The 16152-nt window shown below is 41.2% G+C and overlaps 1 long non-coding RNA gene across 1 annotated transcript in view; it reads left to right on the top strand.

Moving 5' to 3' along the window:
- The window catches only part of LOC107183325, a 34611-nt gene extending 24407 nt beyond the window's left edge, over positions 1-10204 (top strand). Inside the window, exon 3 of the long non-coding RNA XR_001514108.1 lies at positions 9871-10204. This is a non-coding gene — a long non-coding RNA (uncharacterized LOC107183325). The remainder of the gene's footprint in view (positions 1-9870) is intronic.
- The last annotated feature ends 5948 nt before the right edge of the window (positions 10205-16152 follow it).

Genomic DNA, 16152 nt, shown 5'->3' with positions numbered 1-16152 from the left:
ATATATGGAAATAAAATATTATTCAGCCTTAGAAAATAAGGAAGTCCTGCCACTTAAAATAATGTGTCCCTCATGCTCTTGCCTCAGGGTCATGTATTGTTTTCTTTGCTGAAATGTTCTTCCTCCTTTAGTCTCCTGGCCTGCTCTCTGGCTTCATTCATCTTTCAAAAGTGGGCTCCTTAGGTCTCTGGTCAAATGTTACTCAATAGAGATACATTCTTGGAATATCTCATCTAACACAGTCCCCATTCACCCTCTATCCCCATGCTTCACTCCTCTTCATAGCATTATTGTATGTTACTTCCTGTTACTTTTTGTCTCATTATCTGCTTCTCTCCCACTAGGATGTTGTTTCTATAGATGGAGGGATTTTGTTTTGTTCACTGCTGCAGCCCAATTTAATATTTATTTGTGAATGAATGCTATGGTTATCCATTGTGTTCCTTTTTATTCTTTAATTCTCTCTCTTTTTCTCTTTTCCTCCCTCCACACAGTTTTCAGATTTAAAACATTTTAGTTTTACAAGCAGGAAATAAAACATAATTTAAAAAGACAAAACTACCCACAATGTGCTGCTTTTCAGTATAACATTATATCATAAGGATGGGTGATGTGAACACAACGGGCTTACAAAACCCAGACAACCTTTCTGTGTTTCAGTTCCCTCACCTTGAATATGCAGATGTATCAAACAGCATGGAAGGAAATACGCAAGTAATTAATTTCTCACAGGGTATGTAGTGAGGAATCAACAAACCTCAAAGAAACAGAAACCTCATCTCAGAAGTTTCAGTGAGTATTGTGAATGATGAAGATATTTATTGTAAGTTTCCTTGAAGGGGTGGGTTTACAAAGAGAAACACATGTGGCAAAATTCTTTGCCCATTCATCTCCTCACATCTTCTTTCCCCCTTTTTGCTCCCAAGATTCCTCTCACTGGTATAATTTTTCTTCTCTTTTTTTTCAAGCTATTGCCTCGACTTCTTTAGATGTAGTAGCCCCCAAGGCGCCAACCGCCACATAACTCAGTAACTCACCCTGATGAAAAATATATGAGGACTAGTGGATCCGTGCATGAAATTCGTGCACGGGGGCGGGGTGTTCCTCAGCCCAGCCTGCACCCTCTCCAATCTTGGATCCCTCAGAGGATGTCCTACTGCCGGTTTACAGAGATCGGGCCTAAAACAGCAGTTGGACATCTCTCTCGCAATCCAGGACTGCTGGCTCCTAACCACTCACCTGCCTGCTTGCCTGCCTGATTGCCCCTAACCACTCTGCCTGCTAGCTTGCTCACCCCCAACTGCCCCCCTGCTGGCCTGTTCACTCCAAACTCCCCCCCCTCCGCTGCTGTCCTGATCACCTCCAACTAACCCCCACTGATGGCCTGCTTGCCCCCAACTGGCTCCCCTGCTGGTCTGCTTACCCCCAACAGCCCCACTCCCCACCAGCCTGATCACCCACAACTGCCCTCCCCTCTTGGCCTCTAACCGCCTCTACCTCAGGCCTGCCACCATGGCTTTGTCCAGAAGAACGTCCAGGTCTCCCAGTCTAATTAGCATATTACCCCTTTATTAGTATAGAGGCCTGGTGCATGGGTGGGGGCCAGCTGGTTTTCCCTGAAGGGTGTCCAGGATCAGGGTGGGGGTTCCCTTGGGGCGTGGGGTGGCCTGGGCGAGGGGCCTGTGGTGGTTTGCAGGCCAGCCACGCCCCCATGGGGTGAGGGTCCATGATGGGGGTGTGTGGCCAGCCTGGGTGAGGGGCTGATGGCTGTTTGTAGGCTGGCTACACTCCCTTCAGGGTGGGGGTCCCCACTGGGGTGCCTGGCCAGCCTGGTGAGGGGCTGATGGCAGTTTTCAGGCTGGCCACAGCCCCAGGCAAACCAGGTTCCCAGACTCTCCTTGAACAGAGTCCACAGTGGCTGGAAGCAGGTATCTGGGATTTATTTGTCTTCTATAATTGAAACTTTTAGCCTTGAGTGGAGCCCACAGCCAGCCAGGGCAGGCGGGAAGCTTGGCTTCCTCCATTGGCAGGGGCAACCCAAGCCTCCTGTTCGCTCCAGCTCCATGGCCGCCGCCATCTTGGTTGGGTTTATTTGCATACTCGCTCCTGATTGGTTGGTGGGCATGACTTGTGGGCATGGCTTGTGAGTGTAGTGGAGGGATGGTCAATTTGCATGTTTCTTTTTTATTAGTTAAGATGGAAGAGGGAGGACAGTAAGGACAAGGAAGTGATTTGAGCAGAATTTTCCTGGGACAGAGACAGGGTTACTGTAGTGAGAGATAGAAAAAGGTAGTGAAAACTTACATATTAGTTTATTTTTTCTATCACAGATTGATTATAATGTATTTAACATTTCCTAATGATTAGACACTTAGTCCAAAAATTTGCTATTTTAAATGTTGCTGTGAACATGTTTATCTCAAAATTCTGATTATTTCTCTATGATGGTGTATTAGTTGGTGTTCAGAAAAGAAACAAAAGGCACATGTAAACGGGGTAACTGAGGACTGTTTGGAAAAATAGTGGGCAGCGTTAACGCAGACCAGTAAGAGCCAATAAACAGCTGGGATCACCATTCCCAGGTGGAAAGGTGCAAAGAGAAGAAGTGAACTAAGAGAGAGAGGTGTAAATGAGGCTGTGGAGGTGGCTCGAGCTTCAGGGGACCCTTCTCAATAGAAGCTGTGACCTGCATTAGAGGAATGCAACCACCTCTAACAGGTGACCTTTCGAGGTCTATGGAGGGCACATACTACATAGTCCTGCTTTCACTCCCCCCAGTCTCTGATCACCTGTTGGTGCTTTCCATTGGCTGAACCCAAACAGAAGTTAGACTACTGGGGAGCCTGTAATGCAGGGAAAAAAAGGTGGAGAATGAATCTGGAGGATCTAGTGGAGAATATCCAACAGAAAAGGACTTCTAGAAGTAAGATTTCTAAGTCAAAGGTTGTGATTAAGTTTAGAATGCTTAAATATATTGCCTTTGACATTATTATTACTACTATTTTTAAATACAGTCTTACCATCTATGGTAGAGACTGCTTCATGTTCACCAAAATTGATTTCCTCTTTCCCCCTGGAACACAAAATTGACTACATTTCTCAGTCTCCTTTGCAGTTTGGTGTTAGCCATGTGACTGAGTTCTGGCCAATGGGTTGTGGATGGAAGTGGCATATGTCTGTTCTAGATCTAGACCAGGGGTGGGGAATATTTTTCTACCAAGGGCCATTTGGATATTTTTAACACCATTTGAGGGCCATACAAAATCATCAACTTAAATATTAGCTTGCTATGTTTGGTCAAACATTTAATTAACTTGGACCTAATGCCTTGGCAGGTCCAGACCAAATGATTTCATAGGCCTTCTACAGCCTGTGGGCAGGATGTTCCCCACCCCTGACCATAACAACTCCCTGTGGGCACAAAAACTCCAAAACACTGGGGATGTCCTTGTTGAAGATGACAGAGCCACAAAGTGGAGAGGGTCTGGGCCTTGCATCACACCTGAAGGAGTTGTCCCCAATCATGCCCAACCTCAGTGGAGTGTGATTCAAGCAAGAACGAACTTTTGTTGTGATGAGCCACTTATTTCCCCCACTGTACCAGGAGCTAGAGTTACCTTCACTAATATCTATCTATATAATAGAGGAATATGCAAATTATCTGGGACACTGTAATGTCACAACTGAACAGCAGGGACCTGAGGCTGTATGGCACCTGGCTGGGGCAAGGGACCTCAGGCTGCACCCCTCGCCCTGTGGGGCATGACAGGGGACCTCAGCTGTATCCCCCGTGCCAGGATGGGAGACCTCAGGCCGTGCCCCCCCACCCCGTGGGGCTTGACAGGGGACCTCAGGCTATGCCCCTTGCCTGGAGGGGCTTGATGTGGGTGGGGCCGGCCAGGTCTGTGTCTCATCCAATGGGGGTGGGTCTGGGTGGGTCTGGGTCTCCTGTGTTTTCAAAGCGCTTGCGGGTGGTGGGCGGGGACTTGACTCTAGGTCCCACAGCACGCCCCAGACTCTAACAGGAGGGAGATTTTCATAGATATTTTACTAATTTTCTTTCATCTCTGACACTTCTATTACAGAGAAAGGTCAGATAGCAATATTAAAATATTTCCTCTAATTACTTCCCTTTTAATTTGCATGAATTTCATGCACCAGGCCACTAGTACTAATATAAAGGTAATGTATGCTGATTATAGATGATTCTGTGAATTGGGAAAGTCAAAGGAAAAAAACCCCTATTTTTCCTCTTCCAGAGTTAACCACTATTATAGCAGTTTTTCTCACTGCCATTTTTTTCTATACATTGTTTTTGCATAAAAACATCATGAGTTTTAGGTAGAAATATGATGAAGAACATTTGGTAACAGAAAATATTTCTCAACCCAAATCTTTAATTGCTGAGATCATTCAACATGTGTTTGTAAAAATGTAAACGCCAAAGGTGCTTAAAAGCATTAGCAATAAAAACAGGCTTTCAGATCTTACAGTCATAAATATTATGAAGCAAGGAATTCTCTGTTATTTTCACCATTTCATCCTCAGTGGGTAACACAATGTCTGGCAAATAGAAGCACTTAGTATCTATCTGTTGAATAAACTGAAACATGAATGTATGAATGTAATTCTGCATTAGTGTAACAGTAAATAAGTTGTTAATTAATCATCTAAATTGTCTAAACCATGTAAATAGTTTATCCGTTTTGGAAGGGCTGCACCACTGATTTCAAGTATACATCAATATGCTAAGATAAGCCCTCTGAAGGATGAAAGGAAGAATATAGCTAATGAAATGTTTCTTCTTCCAGGGAAAAGAGCAGAAACAGAAATAAAGAATAGCTGAATACAGGGCCCACCACACCACTGCTGCAGGCCGCAGTGTCTAACTGGTTGACAATAAATAAATATAATCAAAATGCATCTTATCTTTATAGGTGAACCAGGAAGGAATGACCTTCACATTTTTTTATAATGCAAATTCTCCATTCCAGAATTCCTAATATGATTTCATTTCTCCACCAAGAAGAGTGCATAATCAAGGAATTTTTCTTTTAAAGCCCTTGTAAATCTGAAGACTTTTTCTCTTTAAAGACAGAGACAATTTGGGAAAAAAATTTTAGGTCTCAACCTTTTCATGCTCCCATGAATTCTTGCATATAATACAGAAAAAATTGAGGTCAACCTAATGTTTTTCCCATTTGATGACTCCTGGTTTTAATTTTCCTTATACTGTACTTAAAGGTTTTTCTATATATAAAATTCAAAAATTGTGCCAAAGTTTGTCTACTTGTGGGCTTGCCAGTTCTCATAAACTGTGAGGTGGTGAGCTCTTTCAGCTGGCACATGTGTCTTATTCCAGCCAGGTAGGTTCTTTAAATTATCTTAACCACAGATTACTTGGGTGTATCTGTCTCACTCCAATGGCCTCCTAAAACCAGTGACTATGTTTTAGTGATAATTATATATTCAGCCCTTGGCACACAGGAGATATGCAGTAATGGATTACCCAAGTAACGAAGATTAGAGTTGTCTGGGAAAATCTTTAGTAAAGGAAGTGTCCATTCTTTGATAAATGATGTTTTATGGCATTTGACTGCCACATGATTTCTTAGATCTACACCGACCCCAGTTACCATGTATTTCTTTAACTAGTGAAACTTTGGCCAGGTGATTTGCTTCAGGAGATGGGATATTAGTAGGTACGGAACCAGCAGGAACCTGATGAGCACTTGTACAATGGGCTTGCTCTCTTTGGACGCCTCGGGAACCCTGAGACTGCCATGTGAAGCAGGGAAGCTGGCCTACTAGAAGATGCAGTGCCACATGTAGCAAAGATGAGCTACTTCAACTTAGATGTCATCTTCACCCATCCACACCAATTAATCTGCCAACTGCCAGACATCTGAGTGAGGCCATCTTTGATCATCAGGGTTCAAACAGACTCAACCAGGCCAGAAGTACTTCCCACTGACCCAAAACATTGCCAGAGAAATTAAAATATGTGTTGTTTCAGACCACCAAGTTTGGGGCTGATTTGTCCTGCATCTAAAGCTCATTGATACAGGAAGCCACAAAATCATTTGAATTGGAAGGATGACATTAACTGACTTACATTTCTAAAAGGTAACTCTGGCTGCTCTGTGGATAATATATTCTTGGGAGGTGGGGCCAAGAGTGGAAACAGAGCAGTTAGGAGGCTATTGCCATAATCCAATTGAGAGATTTACTCTTCTATTCCAGGGTGATGGCAGATCTCTCCTGAGAGAGAGAGATAATTGAATATATTTAGGATATAGTTTGAGGAAAAATTGATTTTGAGGGATTGCTATACCTCCCTCCCCAGGAGAAAAACAGTTAAAAACCCTGAAATGAGGACCAGACTTGTAACAGATTTCTCAAGAGAGATATACAGGATTCTAGAAGACAACAGATCAATATCTTCCAGTTTTAAGTGAAAATTATTCTGAACCTAGAATTCTATACTTAACCAAACTATCAATCAAATGTGATGACAAATGCAAACATTTCCCAACATGCAAAGACTCAGTACATATACCTTCCAGGCATATTTTGTGAGGAATTAGTTAAGGAATTAAACATTTTTAAACTACAAGAAGTGAAAGATGTAAGCCATCAAAAAATGGTGGAACTAACCCAAATTCTATCCCAGATACTGTATGTGACTCTGATTCCTACACTGATCCTCTCTACCCCCATCTATACTGCAGGGGCTGGAAATTGAAAATTACCTTTTGAGTCTTCATTGACAGCTGGGTTGTGGTTTGTTTCATCCAATGGAAGGATTTTGAATGAAATGAAAATATAGGGGAAGGTAGAAGACCTTCTGATTCTGGCAGTGACGTCAGTAGCTTTAACACAAGTGGGCCAGCCACACTGGTACGACTTCCAATAGCACCCATGCAGGATATGTTCCTGGAGCATCAAGGGATTAGAGGCTGTGGGCTTCTTGGTGGCAGAGGGGAGTGTGGATTCCAGAGCTCCTACTGCAGTTACTATCTCGAGGTAATACCACCTTCTTCCTTGTGCTCTTTCTGTCCTTCCAGTGCTTTAGTAATGAATTACTTCAAAAGGTATTTCAGTCCTCCCTGCTTTAATTATCTGAAGTAGTTTCTGGTTTTGTTTTTTGGCCTGGACACTGAATGATACAGAGTCCAATGAAATGAAATCATAGCTGAAAGACATTTCAGTAGGCCTTGAAAGCAATGGATATGTTTTATAAAGGAAGTCAACAAACTAAGAATATCATCAAGAAGAAAAATGGAATGATTTCTAAGCATTAGAAAGAAAAGTCTAAGGAATACAATAAAGAACACATGTACTTCTCTGAAAAAGAAAATATGATTACTAACTCCAGAAAAAACAAAAGCCTAATGAGAAAGTCATCGTCAAAATACGAAGCAAACTAAAATGTGACATGATGTTGAGACTTGGATGCAGGGTAAGAGCTTCTATTGATCTAGATTCTTGAATCATCTTTCTTAGTGTGGTACGTGGTTGTCTCCTCAGACACACACATAGAAATGAAATGTAATCCTAGAAATACTTGGCTCCATGGGAGCAAAGAAACAACATTGTCTGTCACTGGTTTTCTAAAAATCAATTCATTAGAAACATCAAAGACCTACAAATAATTATGGTTACAGAATATAGTGCAAACATAAGTATCTGAGGACAGGAATTGGGGTTTGGAAGGACAGAGATTTGGCACATCCTCATCTTATATGTAGAGAATCAAGAAAAGCTATAACACATAGATGAAATAAGACATGATATCTTAGTATATCATTTAGTGCTACAAAATATTACTAGATGTTTTAATAATAGTAACAATACTATAAAATTTTGAAGTAGAAAAAGGGCAGTTGAAGTGGGTAGATATATTTTTAACAAGTCATTTAATAATTTTTAAAATCAAGGAATTAAAGAATCTAGTCATTAGCATATTATTTAAAGTTAAGTATTTAGCAGACTTTGGGTTGGGCAGGGGTGGAATTTGGCTTCTATTGTTTTTATTGATAATCTTCTATACTATTTTAATGATCAAGTACTACTTTCATAAAAGACATTTTAAAAAGGAACACTATATGAGGGAAGGAGAATAGCTCAATAACATTTCTACTTATATATCTCATAACTGAATTTCATCTTCATTTGTAGAATAAAGAAGTTAAATTAGATAATTTGCGGTGCCTCCAGCTGTAAAATACTGAGTCTCTTTGAAGAATGAAATGCACCCCTCCTAGAAAGAGACTTTTGAAAATGCCTTTACATTCCTACATCTTTTTTCATAGCTGATGATTACACTGAGAGATGGTCATTCAAAATACTGTGTGGTTTAATCATGGCAAGAAGAATATAGTTAATACAACAGTATTTCTGATAGACTTCTGAGACTGCTAGATTTCAGAGCTGTCGTTGGTTGAGTTAGAAACAAATCTACATAAGCAGCATAATGATTCATACTATGTAATGAATGAGATGAGAAGAGCCCAAGCTTGTACTTTATACAAAGCAAAGTATCTTGAGTGGAGTTTTTCTTTCCTGAAGTTCAGAGTGACAGAAGGAAACAAGGCTTTGTAGGAAACACTGATGAGGTCTGTGTATTTGTTAAAAAGTGAGGCATGTAAAAATATTACAAAGGACTGATGTCCACAACTCAATCACTTAGGATTGTTTTTCATATTAGACATAAAATCCCCTCCCCACCATATTAAAATCTGCACTCTGTTTTTTTTTTTCATGCCCTCTTAGCGATGACTCTGGTAGAAGCCTGCCAAGTTATCTGGAGTTATCAGCTCGTTGGCAAAGCAGCCCTGTCCATTCATTGAACCCTGCAGGCGAGGAACCTAGTCCCTTTTTCTCCATCTGCCACCTCCACTTTGAATATGGTGGGTTGTAAGCATCTTTTCCAAAATGAAAGCCACCCCCTTCAATCTGCAGGTTGTCATTATGTCCCATTCCAAAATATTATGCTCTTGCCATCATGGGTCCTTATTCGCTACAACGTGAAACAGCAGCAAAATCTATAAAAGGATTTCCCATCAACTTAGGTGCAGTCAGCTTGGGCCAGAAGCCATCTACTGACCAGATGGTCCACTGAATGCTTGCTTTCATTATCCCAGAAAACTCTAAACTCCAATCATCATAATCATCTCTGACTTAAAATATGGTAGGTGGTTGTACCGATTATCTGATACTTACAAGAATAAGCATAGCAGTTTTATTTCTGCAAGGAGCTCTTTTTTTGCTTTTCATGCTGAGAAATTATTTCTTTCCATGCTGGGAAAACAGCTTTTTCTTTAAGCACTTGTTGTCTTTGTTATGTATATGCACATATGTTTGTATATCTATACCTGTGATGTTCTGCAAATTCAGGGCAGCCTTTTTCTCAGTCAAGTTCATTGCATCTCAGGGTCATGCATGTCTCAGGCAAGGCCTCCTTTTCAATACCTTCTTTATTTCCTAAGTGCCAAGGAAAAAAATGAATTCATAATGTATGGCTCTGCTTAAAGATTAGCTGTTTGCTGGGCTTGGGTTAATTTTTCATTTGCCATGTAGAGCAAGACATGTTAATATATGGTAGGTATTTCTCTGCCGATGAAGCTTCTGAGATGTGATTTCTACTGTTTGGGGTTGGCATGTTTCTCCTAACAAGACTGGACAGAAAATGTTGCTATTACCTTTGCAGGTGAACCCTGCAGGCGCCACTCTGGGCGTAGGTACTTATCTCCATCTCCATAGGTTCTGTCAGTGAGGCATCTCTGCTCGAGATCCCTGTTGAGGCTTCTTGGTCCATCCAAACCTCCCACATTCACCATCCATCTCAATTTTCTTTCCCTTTCACAGCACCTCTGCAATTGCTTCAGGTTCTTACCCAGCTGCCATCAGCTTCAATAGATCTGTGCTGCATAGTGATCCTGCAACCAGTGGAAGTCTCCAAATCTGTGGTGGTCGACCAGAATAAATAGCAACATTGAGAACGACAACCCTGTCTATGGCCATACCACCCTGAACACGCCCGATCTCATCTGATCTCGGAAGCTAAGCAGGGTCAGGCCTGGTTAGTACTTGGATGGGAGAATGACAACCCTGCAGACATCTTCAGCGGGAAGTGAGACCCTCTCAGTTTAAGGACAATATCAAGTGACAACAGTTTCCTCTCCAAATGATACAAATTAGTCATTTCCTTCCCTACCCACACATGTTGCAATGTCAGTGCAAAGCTTACTTTGGCATGAAGGAATGGCTGGGGTATTAATTAGGGAGGCCCGATCCATGCACATGCTCAATCACCTCAGTACTCATTTGCACACTTCCTGGGGGTGTGAGGAATTAAGTTGCAGAAAGGGCCAAAGCCAGTGCTCGCTCTAGACAGCATTTTCCTCCCTTTCCTCTGGGCATCACAGAATGTTAACCCTGGAAGGGACTTAAGATCTCATATAGTTCAAGGCTGTGCTTTGGCAGAGGAGGGGAGTGAGGTGAAGCCAAAACGCAAACTCAGGCATTAGAATTCCCAGACCACAGTCCAATCTCTACACCATCGTGCCTTGTCCATTGTTCTTGCCCATTCTTCAGTACATGAGGCAAGAAATGATCCACTTTCAAATGTTGATAAATCCTCTGTTTTTGAAAATCAATGATGGAATAGATGGCTTCAGCAAGTGAATCTAAAGAAGCTATTTTTTTGTTCTTTTACAGAATTATTCTGATTTGGTAACTTCAAATCGAAATGCAAAAATGGCATTTGCCATATATGGTGACAAAAGGAGACTAGACTTTGGTGGTGAGCACACAATACAACATACTGGTGATGTATTATAGAATTGATGTATATTTGAAACATATGATATTATTAAGCAATGTCACCCAATAAATTTAAAAAAATTGTGATGCTGCAGGTCTGCTGGGTAAGACTCCTCTCCCCTGGTCAAATCTGGCTAGGTGATTCAACACGTCATTGCTACTCTTTCGGCCTATGCTTCCGTTTCAGACCATCTCTTCTTCTGATGAACATCTCCTCTCCTGATTGACATCACTTCTAAGGATTTATAATATCTTTGTTCCTCTAATAGTTTACTGGCATGGGACCGCCCCTTTCATATATTGGCTCTAATCCTTTCGTGTTGACTTAGTACTCGATTTGTGACACAAGGTCATCACTTCCAAATCTTGAGGCATGCCTCACTGCCAACTCTACTCCCAATGACTGTACCAGACAGTGTCCACAGGTAGAGATTCATCCTGTGTGATATGGTTAACGGTTGCAGTTTAGTAAACCATTGTTTCATTAGAAACAATCTCCCTAAGCCGAAATACGAACCTTAATGACTGCATTATCAGAACTATTAATGATTTCCATTACTTTTGCTGTGGCAATTTAGTAACATAAAGTTTTCTCCAGCACTTTGTGGACTGAGCTAAAACAGGATGCAGCTTTGCTGAGGCCACTCAATGGGAACATAATTAGAAAAATGTACCACTGTAGTCTATGGAAAGAGAGAGGGAGAGAGAGAGAGAGAGAGAGAGAGAGACGACACGTCCCACTCCCCCCACTACCAAAGCCAAACACTCCAGCTATAGGGCTACCTTTAGTGGTTAGACAAATATTTTTTATTATATCAAGTGCCATTTCTTGGCCATCTTTCTCGGCAGATTTGTTTCCAAGAATACACTGTCCAGAATAGTGTGAGCTTGCTTGTGGGGTGAATGGTTTTTGTAATAGAAAAGAGAAGGATAGAGCAAGGAATCAGATCTCATATATAGCGTATAACCATTACCACCATTAGAATTTTCTTCAAATACCTGAGAAGCACTTAATTGAAACAGCTGTTTCACAGGGTTCTTGTGGAGGCATGCCGTATTGCTTTATGACAGGAAAATGTAATGAAACTGATATATAACTTTTGGTTGTGGGAGATGCTTTTGGCTAAGTGGGAGGCAAATTGAGATAAAATAAGTCTAGTGAATTGAAAGCTAAGTTGAGAATAAGACAATCAAAGTTATAGAGCTGGGAATTGGGAGAAGTCTGTATTTACCATTCTCAGCCTCATTTGCAACATAAAAAATGTGTGAATGTATTAACCCTTTATCCAAGGCTAGTCCCCATCATATATGGAGCCATAGGCAAATCACTTTCTGTCCCTGAGCCTTGGGTTACTCATCTGGAAGTATTTGAGATGTCTGACTTTATACTAGGGATCTGAATATTTATATGTTTTTTCTTCCACAATTCTACAAAGTAGAATTCCAAAATGCAATCCTCATACCTTTACACCCACTTCAGTGGGAAAGCCAGTCCATCTCTGTTTTAATCAGTAATAATTTTGGCTGCAAGTAACAGAAACTCTGACTAAGAGTGACTTAAATATATAAATGTTTATTCTTCTTGCATAATTTGAATTCTGGGGTAGGCAGCTGCTGGCTTCAGCGCAGCAGCTCAGTTATGTCAGGCCTGCTGCCTCTGCAGTTTTCTTATCTTTCTGCCTTTGCTGGTGAGTTGGCCACCCCAGCTACAGCAGCAAATCCTCTTCCAAGTCTGCAGTAGAAGGGATGTGGGGGTGGGGGAGAGGGTGGATGGCAGCAGCTGCACATGCCTCTTTATTTTATGTATGTATGTATGTATGTATGTATGTATGTTTACAATCCTCACCTAAGGAGTGAGGATATTTTTTTCATTGATTTTTAGAGAGAGTGGAAGGGAGAGGAGAGGGGAAGAGAGAGAGAGGTAGAGAGAGAGAAACACTGATATGAGAGAGACATGTCAATTGGTTGCACCTCCCAGTGGGGCCGGGGAAAGAACCTGCAACCGAGGTTTGGGAATCAAACCCATGATGCTTTGGTCCTCTGGCTGACGCTATAATCACTGAGCCAAACCGGTCAGGGCATATGCCTCTCTTTTAAAAAGAAAAGATGCTTTTTCCCAAACCTTCCCAACAGATTGATGTTTAGGTCTGATTGGTTAGAACTATGACACATGACCAAACCTAGCGAGGCTGAAGAAGTGACTGAGGTAAAACTTGGCTCTAATTTGATTAGTGAGGTCCAAAATGTAACTGCATAAAATGCAGGATTGTATTGCTTTGAGGTTAAGAAAAGCAATATTTTTTAGTCTACCTGCACTGTTATGAAACAACAGTGAAACATTAACAGTATTTAGCACACCATCCACTGAACCGAGGAAATCTCAGTCACTCCCTAGCCACATCTCTTCCCTAGAAGAAGTAAAGAACATCAACCCTCAGGGGGGAGCTGGGGAAAATATGAGAGCCAAATATTAGTTGTGATTGTGGGTGCATCATGGTACCGCAGGATTTTACTCTACAGAGCTAAGGGAGAAGGGAAGGACTATTGGGTGATCTCATTGAGTATTTGCCACAATTCCCCATAAGCTTCCATATATACATATATGTAAGTCCTCACTTAATGTTGTCAATAGGTTCTGTGACTTTAGGTGAAGTAAGTGGAACCAAACCAATGTTATCACAGGATAATTGATATAAACAAGAGTTAAATCCCTATAGCATGTCATCAACATGGAGAAGCAGACATCAGGATCATTGCTCTTCAATATTAGGGCACTTGTTCAATACATCTAGGTAAAACTATGTAATGGGATATCATGCACTATCATCTCATGCAAGTTTTTGAAACAATGTTGCAGAACCACATTTTGTAACTTGAAGACATGTTTATGATATTTTGATTAGAACAGAACCTGACACTCTAAGTAAGGTCTTAATCCTTAATATTTGTTGGAATAAGTGGGTGAATGAAGATTCAGAAGAGTATATTCTATTTTTAATATAAAATATCAATATATCCAAATGTATAAAGAGATGGAGAAAACAATGTTTGACATAATATCGCTCATAAATACCCTGGTTTTAATAATCTGTTGGGTTGGCAGTGGAGCTGAGGTCCCACATTCTATGCTTAAGTAAACATTTATGATCAATAAGTTGTTACCTAAGGAGCCTGGTTAACTGGATAGTTCTCTGTTTGACTTACCAATAAAATAATGGGCATAAACAAACTTAGAGACAGACATGAATTGCTCTACAAAACAGAGTGGGCCTTATATGACAAAGAGGAAAATAGGTAAAATATGTTTAACTTATTTTTAATATTTCCACTGTGAGGCATTTTAGGTAAGAAAAATCACTGGACCAATAGTTGAACCCTTCAATTATAGACTATTCATAGTCATTAATTAATAGAGTGACTTTAACTATTAGATTCATCTTCTCTTTGGGCCTTGGGTTTCTCATTCTAGAATAAGGGCAACAATTTTAAGGATCTTCAAATATATTGTTTGAAGTACGTATTGATGTTTGTGGAAAAGACCAAGGGAATGATTGGTAAGCATAAAATACACTGGATATAATGTTTAAAGTTTGTATTATATTCCATTTCAAATTTTAGAATATTGGGGGTGGGTTCATAGTGGAAAATGTCTATTAAAATTATTTTTGCACCCAGCCATGTAGCTCAGTGGTTGAGCATGGACCTATCAACCAGGCCACTGTTTGATTCCCTATCAGGGCATATGCCTGAGTTGTGAGTTCGATCCCCAGTACGGGGTGTTCTGGAGGCAGCCGATCAATGCTTCTCTCCCATCATTGATGTTTCTATTGCTCTCTCCCTCTCTTTCCCTCTCTGAAATCAATAAAAAACCTCTCTGAAAAAAATAAAAATAAGGTATTTCTAGAGTACCTGCTATATTGGAGCTCCAATTCTAGGAACTGAGGATTCAACAGTGAATAATTATACAAATAACAAAACAAAAACAAAAATAGGTGGCCAGCTCAACTGGCTCTCCCCCTTCCCTGCTCTACTTCCCCTGTCCCTCACTCTAGCTTCCTGGGAGTGTGCTTCCTAGTAAGGTATCTGCCCAAGACTTCGCCCCCTTACACTCTGCTTTTTGAAAAACCCAGGCTAAGGCAATTCCTAAAGTTTGATTTAGGAGGCAGGTTCTGTATCCAGTTTTTCTTTTCCACTCCCTTATGTCCACAACTCAACCACCTATTCTTTCTTTAAGAAAAAAATAGTTAAAGGATTGCTTGATTTAAAGTAAAATAGTATGTTCTAGAAATAATAAAGTAACACTCCAAGGGCAGCATAGCATTGTGAGATGCTGCGTTGTGCTCTTCTTCCCCCACTTTCTACCCAGACCTGCACACAGGACTTCCTACTGAGAGTGGAAAATACCTGCAGGACTTTTCCTTTACTGTTGTCTTTTTTCAAAGTCAAAACATTTGAAGAGATGGACAGCTAGAGGAGAGAAGCAGTCTTTGAGGATAATTGGAAGGAAGGAGGGCAAACTTTGCTGAGATACTAAAAAGAGAGGTCAGAGGTTAGACTGAGTCAGAAGCAACAGTTGGAGTGACCTGGGAGAAGCCCAGGACTCATGCCCTCCTTGTGGCTAACCTCAGAGCAGGCTACAAGCCAGCCCTCTGAGAGGGCGGCCATATAATGTGCTTTGGAAGGCTGGTCCCAGGCACATGGGGGTCAGCCCCTGACAAAGGTTCTGAGACATCACCTATGTGTGGCAGTTGAAACCAAAGGCTTCGAGTGAATGCAGACGGGGACCGTGGGCATTCTCACGGTGCCTAACATGGACCACACCAGGAAGGGCTTTCCCGATACCTTGGCCTTTATAAGATCTTAAGACCTTAGTCCAATCCTGGGTAAATGTCAGTAATAACTGGACTCAATTTCTTGCCATGTTGTGTGGACTTAAGAAAATAAAGAAATTATACTCATTCTGATTTTGTACCTGAAATTCATACCAGCAACAAGTTCCCCCTCCCCCCATAGTTGAATAATTTTTTCCATGGACTAGCTGCCTCAGACGTACACAAAGGCCTTGGTCAAACCTTCCCTTCTAGCTTTATCTGAAAGGCGGGGGTATTTCAGGAAGGTGTTACCCAGCTCACCACCACAGCCTCAATAAAGCTACTTGCATTGTTACACTGTTGATATTCTGATTGCAAGGATTAAAGGTCAGCTTCAGAAAATAAAGGTATAAGGATTAGCCAAAGCTAGTGACAGCCAGGCGAGGCAATAAGCATTGTCGGAGTTAATGTTGTGTTGCCGCCACTGACTTGTGGGTGTGAGTCCAGGGTCTAT

This window comes from Myotis davidii, unplaced genomic scaffold (assembly GCF_000327345.1).
Source record: "Myotis davidii unplaced genomic scaffold, ASM32734v1 scaffold616, whole genome shotgun sequence".
Lineage (NCBI taxonomy): Eukaryota > Metazoa > Chordata > Mammalia > Chiroptera > Vespertilionidae > Myotis > Myotis davidii.
Note: the sequence above shows the minus strand (reverse complement) of the source record. Positions and strands in the feature narration are given on the sequence as shown.